Raw genomic sequence first — 14,922 nt, forward strand, 5'->3', positions numbered from 1 at the left:
TTTTCTCTTTCCATTTTGTGGATCTTAGGAATGCCAGAAGAAAACTCGAACTGCGAGTCAGCTAAATATACTGTATCGTGAAACCTCAGGGACCACTGAAATGGGAACAGTGGCCCATTAGTGCTAAGAAGGTGTTTTATTGAAAATGCGCCGACATGCTCTCCCCGGAGAGTGAGCAAAAGAAGGCAAGATGCCCAACAGTAATACAGGTTGTTCTCTTAGGCAAGCTAAAATATAAAGTTTGGCACTCCCCTGCCGTGAGCGAGCAGGCAATAGAATAGACGAATGTGCATTTTTACATTAAATGTGCCATATTTCACTAGGGGTGCCCCCCTTCCTCTCCCCATTTTGTTTAAATGTCTTAATTTATATATTCCAGTTAATAGTTCATTACATGTCCTTTCTCTGTCTGGCTTTAAAAGTTGTCTTTTGAATAAGTTAAAGTAGTCAAAATTTCCTAATCCTGGCAGGCTTGCCAGCAGAGGGCAGGCGTAAAGAAGGTTTTGACATGAGGGTGTGTCAACCTAGGGTCAGAGGAGGGTGGCGTTGCATGGGAGGAAGATGTGTGAGCATTGTTCAGAGGGCAGGATGGGACACGCTCCCTTTGCCTCTTTGCAGGCTTGCTGCACACCACAGATCTCTGGAAAAGCTGACTATACTAAATAAAGGTGGTCAGTTGCCTTTATCTGATATTCAGCGATTTCTACATAATTAAACATTAAAAAAAATTAAAATGTAATTTCATTCCCCAAGAGCCATCTTTTCTTTCCCCTTCAGTGCCCCATTTCTGGTTATGCTTAAAAATCGAGGGTTTGCCTGTGGGTGGGCCAAAAATATTGTCACTCTTCGGGAGGGAAATAACAAATCATACTTGGTGGTGGTGGTGGCGGCAATGATTTTTTCCCCCTGATATCTGAAGGATACGGCACTTTGGGACATGCTCTACTGCCCCAAAACATGTACCTTTTAAAGAACTTTGCACACTTCCGTGTAATCTGTTCTAACCTCATGGCAGAAACATTCCATTAACAAATTTTACATTATGTTAAAACAAGGGATTATGGTTTTATAAATGAGAGAGGGTAATTTATTACTGTTAGATGCACAGTTAGGAAAGTATGTTGTCAGTTTTCTTTTCTGTCATGATTTTGTTTACCTCTGATGCTTATGAATGCTTTTAGAATAAGGGGTTTGTTTTTAGGTTGATATTTTGCAAAGCTCATCATACTCATAAGTCACCTGAATGTTGACATGTCATACTGTGTATATACAAATTAACCAGAAGCAATGGCATTATAAAATGTTACATTGCATGAAAATGCAAACGGCAATTTGGAGGATGCATTAAGGGGAATTAAAACTCCTATGGAACAGTGAGAACTCAGTGTTTTCCCCCGGCCAAACTTGCAGGCACAGAAGAAAAACAACATAATTAGCTTCATTGTCAACATACGCATAACAGTGACATAAACAATATCAATATGGAGCTAACTGCCTTAGCTCCCTGTAGATGGATGATGTATTAATTTATATTTTTAAGTAAAAGCACTGCTTAAATCAACACAGAATGGTGGTTCCTTGGAGACAAATCCCCAGATCTCAGGAATGGGGCATTGCTGTTGCAATTTAGTAAGTCTAATTGGCTGCCCCGTTGGCATTCTTTGGAGAAATACTTAAAGCTGTCCTCCTTCTGGGGAGGCGAGCTTCCCTGGGTAGGCCATCAGGCATATTACTGGGCTTACATTTTGTATTCCTGTTGCTTTAGCTGTTTCTCTCCAGCAACAGAATCAGTTGGTTGAATCTCTTTAAGTTCTGTCATTTCAGAGTATGTCCTGGATACTCCATTAAATTAATTGGAAAGGGGAAAGAAAATGTGTGTTGTGTTAACACAAGTGTTGTTCAGAAGAAGACAGCAAACTTGAATTAAGGTTTTGGCCTCTGATCACACAGTTGATTTTTCGCCCCATGCTCGTATCCTTTCTGTAGTTATTTCCAAGCAGCTTCTGGCAAAAGCAGGCCTTTTCGTTGTAACTGAGGACCACGTGGGCCAGGGACCATTGCTGTATCAGCCTCACCACAGGGCCATTCATCAGTGTACAGAATAATGTCCTAAGGAGACGCTCCTCCTGACTCTTCCTTTAATACATCTTATCTCCATTCTCAGCTCTGAATGGGCAGTAAAACCTTTCACTTTCTTCTGTGTTCAAGGCTAAGGCTCAGCAGAACCAAATATAATACATGATTTTAGTCCCAGGTGTGTTATTTGGTGGTTAGAGTTTGGTGTGGGATCATAGTAATCTGTTCTTAAGTGCACAGCCAGCTGCACAATGGACTCATTTAGCAACTGACAGGTTTCTTAATATGTGGTGTTTGAACAAGAGCTGTATCTGTTGTGGGTGTTAGGATGTGGGCATCAAAAATATTTTTAAAGTATGGTATTTAGCATTTCCTTTACTCTTCCTTAAACATTGGCCTACCCGTCAATATCCCCGCCCCCCCCCCCCCCACCACCACAGGTATTCATTTTATTTTATTACGGCTTCTCTTTTTCTGTAATTATCCAGTATCTGCTTCCTCTTGGAGGCCTGTAGTATGTTTTATTTTTTAATTTTTTTAGTTTTTAAGACAGCGTCTTGCTCTGCTGCCTAGGCTAGAGTGCAGTGGTGCGATCACAGCTTGCTGCAGCCTTGAACTTCTGGGCTCCAGGTGATCCTGCCACCTCAGTCCCCCAAGTTGTTGGGACTATAGGCATGCACAGTCACACGTGGCTCACTGTGTGTATGTGTGTGTGTGTATTTTTGGAGACGGAGTCCCACTTTGTTGCCCAGGGTGGTCTCAAACCCATGGGCTTAAGCAGTCTTCCTGCCTTGGCCTCCCAAAGTGCTGGGATTATAAGTATGAGCCACTGCACCTGGCCATGTTTAATTCTTGGGAGAAATCACTTTGCTTTTCTAAACCTCAGTTTCCTCCTCTGTACAATGGGGGCTAGAATTTGTGTTCAGATTATGACAACTGCATGAGACTGTTGAAACACCCACAATCCAAAATATTTTTGTTGGCCTTTCTTATTCAGCTTTTCTAAAATGACCTGGCGCTCATAGTGATTAATCAATGGTTTTAACGAAGTCTTATGAGTTACTATTGGTTTTAACATTTTATATTATACTCCAGTTATGGAAGTTCCAGTTCTTCCTGAATCCCAAACACAGGGCAAGTGCACAGGACCACAGGAGTTTAGAATTAACCAAAGTGACCTGGGCATATGTAGTTTATCCAGGTTTATCACTGATGGGACATTTCCTTGCCCAGAAGTAGTCTCTGAGTCACCATATCATCTGTCTGTTTGGAGAGAGGGCAAGATGGGCTCCAGGTGGCTTCTGAGTTAGTGTGCCAAGCCATTTCCCTCTCTCTTTTGTCACCTCCCCCTTATCCAAACCATCAGCCTTTAAATGCCACCTCCCCAAGGGGCCTTCCCAGACCCCTCCTCCTAGTGATCTCCTCCTCCTTTGTGGTCCCATGGTGCTTACAGCCACCACTGTGCAATTTAGTACTTGAGTAAGCACTGCATTGCATCACTCTCTAATTATTTTGTTTAAGGCTTGTCTCCACAGCTGGGTCATGAGCGTCTGTAATGTTTTTTGTTTGCTTGTTTATTGTTTGTTTTGATGCACCTGGAGACTATTAGCTGATAAACACTGACCTGCAAAGGAGTTAGTCCACATTCTAAAAGCATGCATAAGTTTTATGGATGCCTCATGAAGAACGTAGTTTCTAAAATAAAAATACATTGCATATTCAAAGTACATCCCAGTTTTTGTTTATAAACATTAAAACTCAATTTTAATACTTTGGGAAAAAGAAAGTCACTTAGGCGTTTTGAAATGATTCTTTCCACTTTCTCCCTGTACATTGGTTGGACAGCACTTCCTTTATTTTTATTTCCTGCCGTTGGGGCTCTCTGCCAGCCCCTCCGGAAAGAGCACCTTGTCTCTTTAAGAGTCAGAACTCTACTGATAATCAGGGGACTTTCTGGCAGATTTAAGGCCCTTCTACCTCCCCAAAGCGCCCTTGGTTCTCTGTTGAATATTCATGGGAGGGTGGGGTCACATTTTGTGACCTGAAAAAATCCCATTAATAAATTTGGTATCTGACACAAAAACACTTTAGGGTGAAGAGCGATCTGCGCTGTGCCCATTTAACATCTGATCATACGTTGATGGTCACTTCGCGCTTGTCTCTTTTACAGCCAGAGTAAAGAGGGAATTGTCTGCTCCCCGCTGACCCTGTTGAAATTCAGGCATTTGCTTGATTGGAAATATTACCAATATTCTTTATGGTTTGTAGTAACCTGCATTTAATACACCTCACATCAAAATGTACTTTCAAGTAAAACTCCTGGAATTACTGGGTCAGATTTTGTTGCCTTTTTTTTTTTTTTTTTTTTTTTTGAGGGCAAATAGGTATTCATTGATGTCACATTATTTCTTTTCCTCTAATATTTTGAGAAAAAGAATAAAAATGTGTGTGGGGATTTTGTGTGTGTGTCTTTTAAAAAATATACAGGCCAGGACGTTTTTCTCCAAGTTTGAAGGTGGTAAATAGGTGATTTTTTAGAGTCGCCGAAACGGACTAGATTAACCTGACGCTTAAATCGTGTCAGTTGAGCCAACAAAGTTTAGCATATTGTTGACTTTTAAAAAAAAACACTGTAACTCAGCTTTCAATAGCCTGAAAGAGCAGTGACTATTTCTAATAGAGAAGGTCATCCTAAAGTGCTTACTGAGAGTAGCTTTTGTTGTTGCTATTGTTGTATAAATAAGAAAGGAATTTAAAGAATTATTTCTTAGCAAACGTGTGGCAGATGCTTTCTTCGGCAGCTGTCGTTCTAGAGGGGAAGTTGCCTGGTTCAGCGACGAGGCACGTTGTTATTTATTTCCACCCCGCGTGGGCTTAGTTTTCCTCGGTGCGCACTGGCACACTTTGGCGAGCCCGACTCTGGGAAAGAAAGGGGTGTGGGGAGGCCGAGGCTCTGTGAAACTCCCGACGTGAAGCGAAAGTTCTCCTCCCAGGGCGGTTTTCGAGGAAAGCGCTTCTCTGCGCTGTCTGGGAGACCCACGTCCCCTCCCGAAGCCGAACAGTTGCTTGTAGCAGTCGGCTTGGCGCCGCGAGCGCCGGGTGCTCCTCTTCGGCCTCCCGGGTTTCTCGGAAAGGTTAGGACAACTCTTTGTCAGTTTCAAAGACGAAACAAACACGCCGCCCCGCCGGCAGCCCCGGCCCCGCAGAGCCCCGGCCAGAGGGAGCGGTGCGCGCCGAGCCCGGCCGACCCAGACGTCAGCCGGAGGCGGGTCACCAGGTTAACAGCTATTAAGTGGAGTTGCTCTCCAGACAAAAGCAGGGTTGCACCCGAGCGTGATTTCACCTGCCGCGCGGAGGGGGCCAGGGCGCGCGGGCGCGGGGCGCGGGCCGCGGAGCCCATTGTGTGGGGCGCGGCGCGGCGCGGCGCGGCGCGGGGTGTTTAGAGGCGGGTTGTGATTGGTGGAGCAGGGCGGGGCGGGTGGGCGCGGCGCGGCGCGTCTTGTCAGCCCGCGAGCCGGAGCGCCCCTGCGCGCGTGCAGTCCGCCTGCACGCCGAGGCCGCCGGACCCCACGCCCGGCCCGCGCGGGCGCCCCGAGCCCGGCTCCGCGCGCCTGGCGGCTACATGGAGAGTGTCAGGTTGGTCCTTCTGATTGATCTTTGCCGGTTTCGCTCTCCTTTTCCCGGCTCCGCGGCGCCCGCTTCCTGGGGGCCTTGTTGGGGAAGGCAGGAGAGCCCGAGGGTTCTGAAGTTGAGTCTTTTAAAAAATCATCCTCATCCTCGCTGTTTACCAACTTGGGTAGGAGTTGCGCTCTGGAAGTGGAGGCGGGGAGGGAGTAGAGGGGTAAGAAGAAGGAGCTGCAGGCCTGTGGGTCCTGGAGAGAGATTCCCCCCCCACCACCACCCTTGCTCTCTGGCTCACACTCTCGCTCTCTTTTTTTAAATGTTCATGGGTGGGGTGTAGTTGAGAGTTGGAGGAAGTCCTGCTTGTGTGTTTCTCTCTCTCTCTTTTTCGTTTGCGATTCATTTTCTGCCGGTCTGGCCTTCACGCAGCCACTTTGGTGAAGCCCTCGCCATCACTCCATTCGGGGGACGTATCTGGGGTGTGATTTCTGTCACTTTCAGAGCGTGTGAAATATACAAGGAGCCTTCCATCTCAATGTAACCCATGTGGATGTTTCTTTGCTTCTGATAGTTTGTTTCTATATCTGTCTAGGCTATTTTCAGCTTAGCTGTTCAAATTCGAGGAGTTCACACACAGTAAAGGGGGAGGGAGAGGCACAGAGCCCCACACCGGAGCAGGCGAGCGAGCGAATGGAACACTCTGGCAGGTTGGGGATTCTAAGCCTCTGTTGCATTACTTGGCTGGTTAATTAAGTAGTGAGCGGGGTTTGGGTTTGGACGTGCAGCAGACTGAGGAATTGCCACGGGGTACTCCCAGCTGAATCGGCTCTGAATGTAGCTAACTCAACTGTCAGAACTGCATGAAAGACGGTCAGTGGAAACGGGACTTTTATTTCCCCCCTCCCCAAGTATGGTGATGGGAAGGAGAGGACCTTTAGGAAGTGGGTGGTAAAGTTTTAGAGCAAAGTACATATAGACTCTTCCTCTTTGGGATTAACTCCTTCAAGTCCTGACAGTTATAAGTAAAATATCTAGTAATTTTATATTTTTGTCCAAACAAATCAAATGTTCTAATCAAACCAATTTAAAAATGCAAATCACCTCATTTCCATAGATTCCAGCATTCTAAAAGTGACACATTTGGGGGAAAAATTAAGCCTGATAACAGGAAATGTGAATCATACTATCAATGACTAATCTGCTTAAGAAAAAAAAAATAAGTTACATTTATTTTATCATTAGGAAGGCAGTGTTAAGCCAAATTTTTTAAAGTTTAAAGCAAGTGCATTTTTATTTTAAAAGCGGCCCTGTTTTGCTGTTTTTGTTTGTTTTCATATAATGAGTTTTCCAAGAGGAATGTATATATGCAATCAGAGGTGGTTTATGTGGTAAAGAGCGCAAGCTAGCATGTTAGTGCCAAAGAGCTGGAACATGATCACATTAAGATTCTAGTTTAGGGTTTGATGTGTGTGTTGCTGTTACTGTTGTTTAAAAGAATACAAAGCTTCCTTGGTTATTAAGATTGACCACTAAGTAAATCAGTTGAAGACTGAAGCACGTTGTCCTAATTGATGCCCTTTACATAAATTGAAAAAAGGTCTGTATCTATTTTAATGTGATTCTTTGTAGCTGCCTGACACATTTCAGTGAAAAGTGTGTAAAAATGAAACCAAAATACAGACTGCCTACCCAGAGACACTGGCTGACTTACTGTAGGATGTGATAGAGCTGAACTGAAAACGCATTGGGCTGACACTTGATAATCAAAGTTGATTTATTGTTCATTAGTACTGCATTAGCCCTTTCAGGCAAGACAGTTATTTGTGTAGTGGCCTGTCAAGAGTGAGACTGCAAGCACCTGTCATTTCTAAGGCATGAGATAAGCAACCAAATATTAAGAAGATGCAAATAAAAATAAATTTGACTAGGTAAAGGGGCACATAGTAATACATTTTTTTCTTTAAAAAAATAGTATGGATCAATACCAGCCCATAAGAAAGAAATCTATTGAGGATTATTTTTTAACCCGAAGAACGACTTACAGAAGGAAAGTAATGGACTTTATATTCACCCGTTTGTCTTAAGAACTTTGTTTCCTGCCCAAATGTTTAGCTTGTCTGACAAAAAGTTGGTTAGTTAAGGAAATGAGAAGCATAACATGTCAATTATCTAATCCGAGTAATTTAGGTAAGGTAGGTTTTTGTGTTGTGTTAATGAATATTTTATTAAATGAAACTTGTAAGCATGGGTTGATTACATGAAAATGTGATGGCATCATGGCTAAGCTATGATAATGTCGGCTAATAATGTCAAGTGCATTTTCTGCAACATGTATCACTCTCGATTTTTTTCTTCTTTCCCTGGAAGGGAATGATCTCATGACATATAATAGAAAACAACCTAAGTGTCAAAAGAAAACAAAATTAGCGAACTTTTGTCTGCAGCCATAGAAACGCGGATTAACTCATATTTTTCCAGGGATGGAATGGAAACATTCTGCATGAGGATATATAGTGTATTGTCTTCTCTGAATTTTCATTTGACAGGGATTTTAGAGGCTGTGATCTTAATTAAATCTCAACTAGCTGAAATAATGCATCTAAAGGCATGCAGTGTTGCGTAACCTTGCTCAGTTGGTAAACCATAAATCATCAGAAAGCTTATGATCGGAATGGTTGGCTTGAATTTTTTTTGTTGTTGTTTGCAGTTAAATGTGCCTTAAAAAACAAAACCCTCACCATCACTGCCTTGCATCTACACGTTGTCAGGACCTGTCACTTGAAAGATAAACTCTTTTATGACACTGACCAGTTCTACAGCTTCTCAGCCAACCTCCACACAATTGGAAGATACCGTGAAATTAAAATCTAGATTAATTAAAAACAATGAAAGTTCATGTTTGTCTTAGTTAATGTGGCAGAAACATTGTTTGAGTTACTATGTTTCTGAGACAATCAGGAGAGAGTGTTGTGACTAGCTTCTCAGTCTGTACTAAAATTTGAGTAAAATTTGAATTGACAAAATGAAGGTTGGAGGAATTTATTTTATTATGTGGTTTAGTTGTAGATGAACATCACTAAAGAGAACCTGAAAACCATGTTCTTGGTAACTGGACAAATATAGTGGTCAGTTAGATTCCACTTCAGGTAGTTCATCATTCCTTGATTTGCAAACAAGGGATAATGTAGCAACAGTTGATCGAGAAGTTTAGAGTAAATAAATACATAAATCGTGTCTCTCTGTGTGTTACATTTTAAAATTGCATTCAATGACAAGGAATTATTAAACAGCTTTATTAACTGTCTAGGTTTCATAAATTATAATGCTTGCAAATATTAGGTTATTTATTTTTAGTGCCTCAGATAGTTTTTACTGCTGCAGTTTTTGATTTATATATATGCTTGAGGAGAAGGAAATAGCAACATATAAAAGTTGAGAATGCTGTCTTGTGATAGCTTGATTTCATGTATCTTTGCACATAACATTTCATGTAAGACTACAAGTTACATTGCTGATGGGCTGTAGCTCTCTTGGGGCAAAAGGGTAGCTTTATGTGTATCTGTGTGGCTAGATTTGGGGATAGTCTTAACACTGTTAGCTAAATTTGTTGTTTGGTAAAAGGTTTGTTTTCTTGGAAGCAGCGTATCTCTGGACTCTTGTTTTAGTCCTTTCAGAGCGTGCAATACTTCCCTCCCACCCCCACCAAGTGGTATTTTGCATTCAGTCTTATTTTCTTTCATTTAAAAAAGAAAACTCAGGTGTCTCTTAGCTAAACAATCCTTTGCAGATTGTGGGGACTTGAATTATCTGAGAAGAGCTAATCTGGGCCTCTACTTTTGGATTGTAGGAATGCTCTTCATTGAGTCCCTCTTCCAACCTGTGAGTTGTTTGAGGAGAAATTAATTTCAAATGAGAAAAATGAATACTGAACACATACATTGTGCCTCATTTTCAAATCCAGTTAAAAACAACTAATCAATGAAGATGCAGGCTAAATGTTAGGGTGAGCTTTTTAGAATACCTTGGTATCATGTTTTAATTTCTAAGCTTTATCTTGCCCTTAAATCTGAAACATCATTGTTCAAATAACTGAGAACAAGGTAAATCAACAACATCAAAAAGGTCGGCTTCTGTGATTTCTCAAGGGCTTGTTATTTTGTACTTCCCAATTCTATTTGATGTCTTGACAAAACAAGATGACACAGGGGAGAATACATTAAATTTAGATTTTTTTCATCTAACCTGTTACAGTTGTGGCAGCTTAATTTCTTCTACTTTTTCCTGAAGATGGCTTTTTGTACAATTACTCTAATTGTCACACCACTTCATGAGGCGGGTCTGCACGGGTTTCCCATTTGCCTTGATTTTACTAGGCATTTTTGAACATATTTTGACCTTTAACTTGTAGGAAGCTTTTGGTTGGACTTTGTCTTCATTAGAAATAAATCAGTGAATGGTGAGATTGTCAAAGAAGCAACTGATGTTTTCTCATTAGAATCTCATTTGCACCCTTTAGCTTAACTGTGATGTATAAGGTGAAGGTGTTGGAAATAGGCGTGAGAAACTGTACAATTTGAGAAACTTGAGTTGTAATTCTTTTTAAAGAGTGATTGCACCCTAAGTAAGGCCTTATAAAACTTTGGAAATGGTCTAATTTTGGCCTACCTGTATGTTGAAATTCAATTATAGTCCCTTCTCCCTCTCAGTAATACGAGGAAAAAAATACATATTTGCAGTTAAGCTCCCTATGAAATTTTCTATGCTGATTAAATCATGAGGAAAGCAGAGCTACAAATTTAATTCTTAGTGTTAGAAAAATCTTCTTTAGACAGAAGAAAGACATTATATTTTTCTTCATTTAACAGTAACTGTTGATCTAAAACTATATCCACAAGTTATCTTTTATTTATTTTAATCATGTATGTGTCTCAGATAGGATTGAAACAGTTGCTGTCTCTTTCATTATTTTTGAGTAATACTTCAATTTAAGAGAACTTCTTTAGCCAAGGCCTCTTCCTTTTCCCTTTAAGAACTACAGATCTATGGATAGAATCTTTTCTGGGGTACCTTCTTGGGGTAGTTCTCCCCCCTCCCATTTGCAGCACTTAAAAATGATTTTTGTTGTTGTTGTTAATATAAAATGCCATAGCATGTTTAATTCACATGCACTAAATCGTTTTTCATCCCAGCTACAGGGGAAAGTGGTGGAAGTAGAAAAGAGAAGGCATTTTCTTGATTTAAATAATAATAATAATAGTTGCTAGGTTGAAAGAATCAGTGCTTATTAAGTGATTATTTTCATGTGTGGCCTCCATTGTTTCCTGTATTTAACAGTTGCTAATGGGAGAAGCGATTTAATTTATGTAAACTTTACATTTTTATGCAAATGAAGCTGATATTTATTAGAGCTAAAACAATTATACTGGCACTTAGTGGAGTAACCTTGTGTGCCTGGGAAATGTTAGAGGAGAGCTGTTGATGTTCCACTAATACCTCTGCTGTAAACAAATATGCATTTATGCCACTTTTTAGAATTTAAAGACAAAAGAAAAAGAAGAGCTCGGAGGGCATTGCTGGAGATTGCTTATTAAGGTTGATAACCTGAAATAACTCCTGATTGGCAGGCGAGCCTTGGCCTTACAATTTTTTTGTGAAAGAAAGATAGCCTTTCTTGATAGAATGTAATAAACAAAACGATAAAAAATGAAATGCTAATTGCATTTTAAAGAGGTCTTTTGAAAAAAAATTTTTAATAGTTGGTTGTATTGTTACTGAGAGAACTGTTATGCTAATGACTGACTACCTAGATGATTTTGCATTAATATAATAACCATTACCTGCCTTAGTGCTTTGTACAGTATTGTGGCAAAATAGCTAAGCCTAAAAGAGTTATACAAAAAGCAGAATTCCATAATGAAACAGAATTATACTTTCCACATAAATAACAAGCTTTTTAAAAATGTTTTAAAGACCGAAATACTGTGTCAGAAGTGTGTTTTCTTTCCTGTATGATAGTTACTTGCATGGTACCTGGTTGGTTCATTTTGTTTTGTTTTATTTTAATACCATGGAGAAATAGAAGCTTTCTAACTTTTCTGTTTGCCAATACCTCTGTTGTATCCATTGGCTTGTTAATTATGAAAACTTGTTTTCCACGGGGGGCCAGAGGTGATGATGTTTAATTTTCTTCTACACAGGCTAGCTTGTATATGGTCATAAAATACTTAGCATAGTTTTTTTTAATTATTATTTTTTAGTGGAGCTATGTTCTCATGTTTGTTTTTTTGGTGACATTCTGGAGCCTTCTAATTTAATGTGTTTTGCTCCTGTTATTTGATTAACCAGGTGACACTGCCAAACCTGGTCTGTTACCACCCAAATATAGCCTGAAGGCTAGAACGGAAGTGAATTTTCTGGGACATACATGTGGTGAATGATCAGAGGGTAAAAAGAGTTTCTAAATTATTAACCAGATTAATAAAAATGAAACAATGTTTAAAATTTTTTATCTTCTCATTTTTATTATTTGTATACACATTAATTATGAGATACCTGATGTGCAAAATTTATGTGTATGTGTGCTAGGTAGTATTTACTTATAGTTGACTGGAGCGTAAACTAAAGAGAAAAAAATGATAACGTGTTATTTTCAGAATTTATATTGTGTCTTCTCCCCTCCCACCCAATTCCTTCAGTTGTCTCCTAGCTTAGAAATAAGTATTGTTTCTCTGAGTGTTTTTATTTGTTTGTTTGCTTTTTAGATTTTTCCCTTCCCATCATCTACCTTTCCCCATTGGACGTTAAAGGAAATAATATGGCATATTATTTTAATAGTCTTTCAGCATTCAGCTGATAGTCATTTTGAAGAAAAAACCGTATCAGGCAGAATTTACACAGTAGTGTATGGGCTTTTAGCAGCAGCTGTTAGTGCTAACACTGCTTTCCCAGTTGCTGGTATTAAGGTAGCAGCAGGCCCATACTAGCAGAGCTGTGATGGCCCAAGCACAGCTGTATTTCTGCCATTCCCGCAGGTTTGTGTGCACCTGGATCGGCCACACCCAGTTGGTATCAGTCAACAGTGTAGCATGCCGTGTGCTTTTTTAATTCATGATTTCCTCTTGAAACTCCACTGAGGAGTGTTAACTGTGTGCGTTTTTTTAAATTCAGTTTTGTATGCTAGCATTCTTTAAATGTCTGCCAGAAGTTTAATTTGAATTTCTGATCCCTGAAGGCAGCTAGACAGAATCATTCTAGTTCTTCATAAATTGCCTTCTATGATTCATTGTTAACTCATAAAACATACTCATTTCTATATACTCAAACAGTTAAGGTAGTTACAGTATCGGAAATTTTTTTTTGCCTTATATTTAAATCATCTTTTGAGAAAGAAATCAAGAATTAGCTTGAACTCGCAGTTAAGGCCTGAGCCCTGTAGCACAGAAAACATCAGAAATGAATGTTTTTATCTCAAGGAGGTTAAGGTAGATGGCATGAAATCTGAAAAAAGAAAAAAAAAGTTTCGTTTTTACTGAATACTCTCAAAGAGGGGCCCATAAATATTAGAGTGCTGTAGTTAAAAACTCACATGACTGTTTTAAATACTATTGATTTAAACCACTGGCTAGATTTTATGAATCAAAGTGTAATTTCGAAGCTTTGGCCATATTTCTCAATGCTAAAGCACTCTCTCTTGTGTGCCTTTAGCCGCTTTCCAGACATTCAACACAGGATTAAATGATAGTAGTTACAGTGATCAATAGGTTAAGACTGCTACAATCACTCTTGCCGCTAATGACCTCAGTAGTAATGGGCAATAAAGTGTGGGCTGTAATAGCCTCTCGCTGGTACTGCATGCCCTTTGATTCCTAGTATTAGTAGGGACTAGCTACATGAAAAAGTTGGACGTTGGGAATTAAGGGAGTGGATATATAGGCTATAATTCTTAACAATTTAAAGCCTTAAAAACTGTGCTCAGATTTATTTATTTATTTATTTTTATTTTCTACCCCACCATCGTTTCTGGTCTATTTGAATATGTTTGTGAAAGCTTTCCATAACCTCTTTTCATGATATGTTGGAACAGAAACTTTGGGGAAGTCTCAGTTTTATAACATTTGTAAATGAAGCTGGAGCCCACTTTGGAGGCCCAGAGTTAACTGGCATGAAAACGTGGTTTCAGATAGTAAAAGTGAAGTGAAGACCATCAGGATATAATAGCCCACTTCTGATTATTCAGAGACTGAGCAGCCCGTTTGGAGGATTACTCAGGCCTCTTGCTTCCTTCCCTCCTTTGGCGGTGCCTGCTGCTGGAAAGCATATTATTACTCATCAGCACCTCCATCAAAATGTCCAAAAGGAAAAAGAAGGGGAGACTCAAGTTCATTATCCTGTTCCATAACTGCAAAAAAGGAATAAATGATTATGGGAAAAGGAGATTTAAACCACTAGTTGGATGTCAGCCTTTAAAAATTGTCTGTACAGGTATATGTCAGTCCTTTCCATGATTCCCCCTTTTATTATTGACAGTCAGGGGACAATGATGTTTCTCCTTTAAGAAGATGCTTCTAGTTCTACCTGAGTTAAGGGGAAAAAACTATTTTAGGAGACATATGTAACTTTTAAAACAGTTTTATTGAGGGATGATTTACGTGGGCTCAGATATTCTGATTTTCAGTGTTTAGTTGGAAGAGTTTTGATGATTGTATACGTGTGTGAGCACCACCCCAGTCAAGATATGGACATTTCCATCGCCCCCAAAAGTTCACCTGTGCCCCTTTCTAGCATAAGGTTTCTATAGCTCTTTTAAAAACAATGACCAGGAGGTTATTTCTATGATGATTTCTGCTCTAACTCTGTTAAGTTCATGTTCATCACCAGTTTAGATTTTACACCACCCTATTCCTGTCTGTTTTCCTGTTCATCACCATCAGAAATTTGGCTCAAGAATATTTATATTGTACATCATCCAAGAAACTCAGAGGAAAAAAGAAACCTTAAACATGGTTCTTTTGTTTGCTTAATCAAACCTCCCCGTATGATGATGCAACTCTCAAGGAAAAGTAAACTTCTATTGTGATACGCTGGCTTTAGCAGCTCAAAGGATACCGATTGGCACCCAGTAGATATTTAAAAATCAGAAAAGTTTCTTCTGGATGAAGACAAAGTAGACTAATTGGAATTAATTTGTAGATGGTTAGATGTTTTGATAATGTCTTCCTGGTGTTT

At 39.9% G+C, this 14,922-nt stretch overlaps 1 protein-coding gene across 16 annotated transcripts in view; it reads left to right on the forward strand.

The window, feature by feature from the left end:
- FOXP1 (forkhead box P1) overlaps positions 1 to 14,922 on the forward strand; it is a 628,854-nt gene that overhangs the window by 513,685 nt on the left and 100,247 nt on the right. For 2 of the 16 annotated variants that reach the window (XM_007984980.3, XM_038002512.2), the window contains exon 1: positions 5,603 to 5,712. The exons of the other annotated variants lie outside the window; for them this stretch is intronic. The gene's annotated coding sequence lies outside the window, so the exon portion shown is untranslated. Of the gene's footprint in view, positions 1 to 5,602; positions 5,713 to 14,922 lie in introns of those variants that run through there. 16 annotated transcript variants of the gene reach the window in all.

The sequence above is a fragment of the Chlorocebus sabaeus genome, chromosome 22 (genome assembly GCF_047675955.1).
Source record: "Chlorocebus sabaeus isolate Y175 chromosome 22, mChlSab1.0.hap1, whole genome shotgun sequence".
Lineage (NCBI taxonomy): Eukaryota > Metazoa > Chordata > Mammalia > Primates > Cercopithecidae > Chlorocebus > Chlorocebus sabaeus.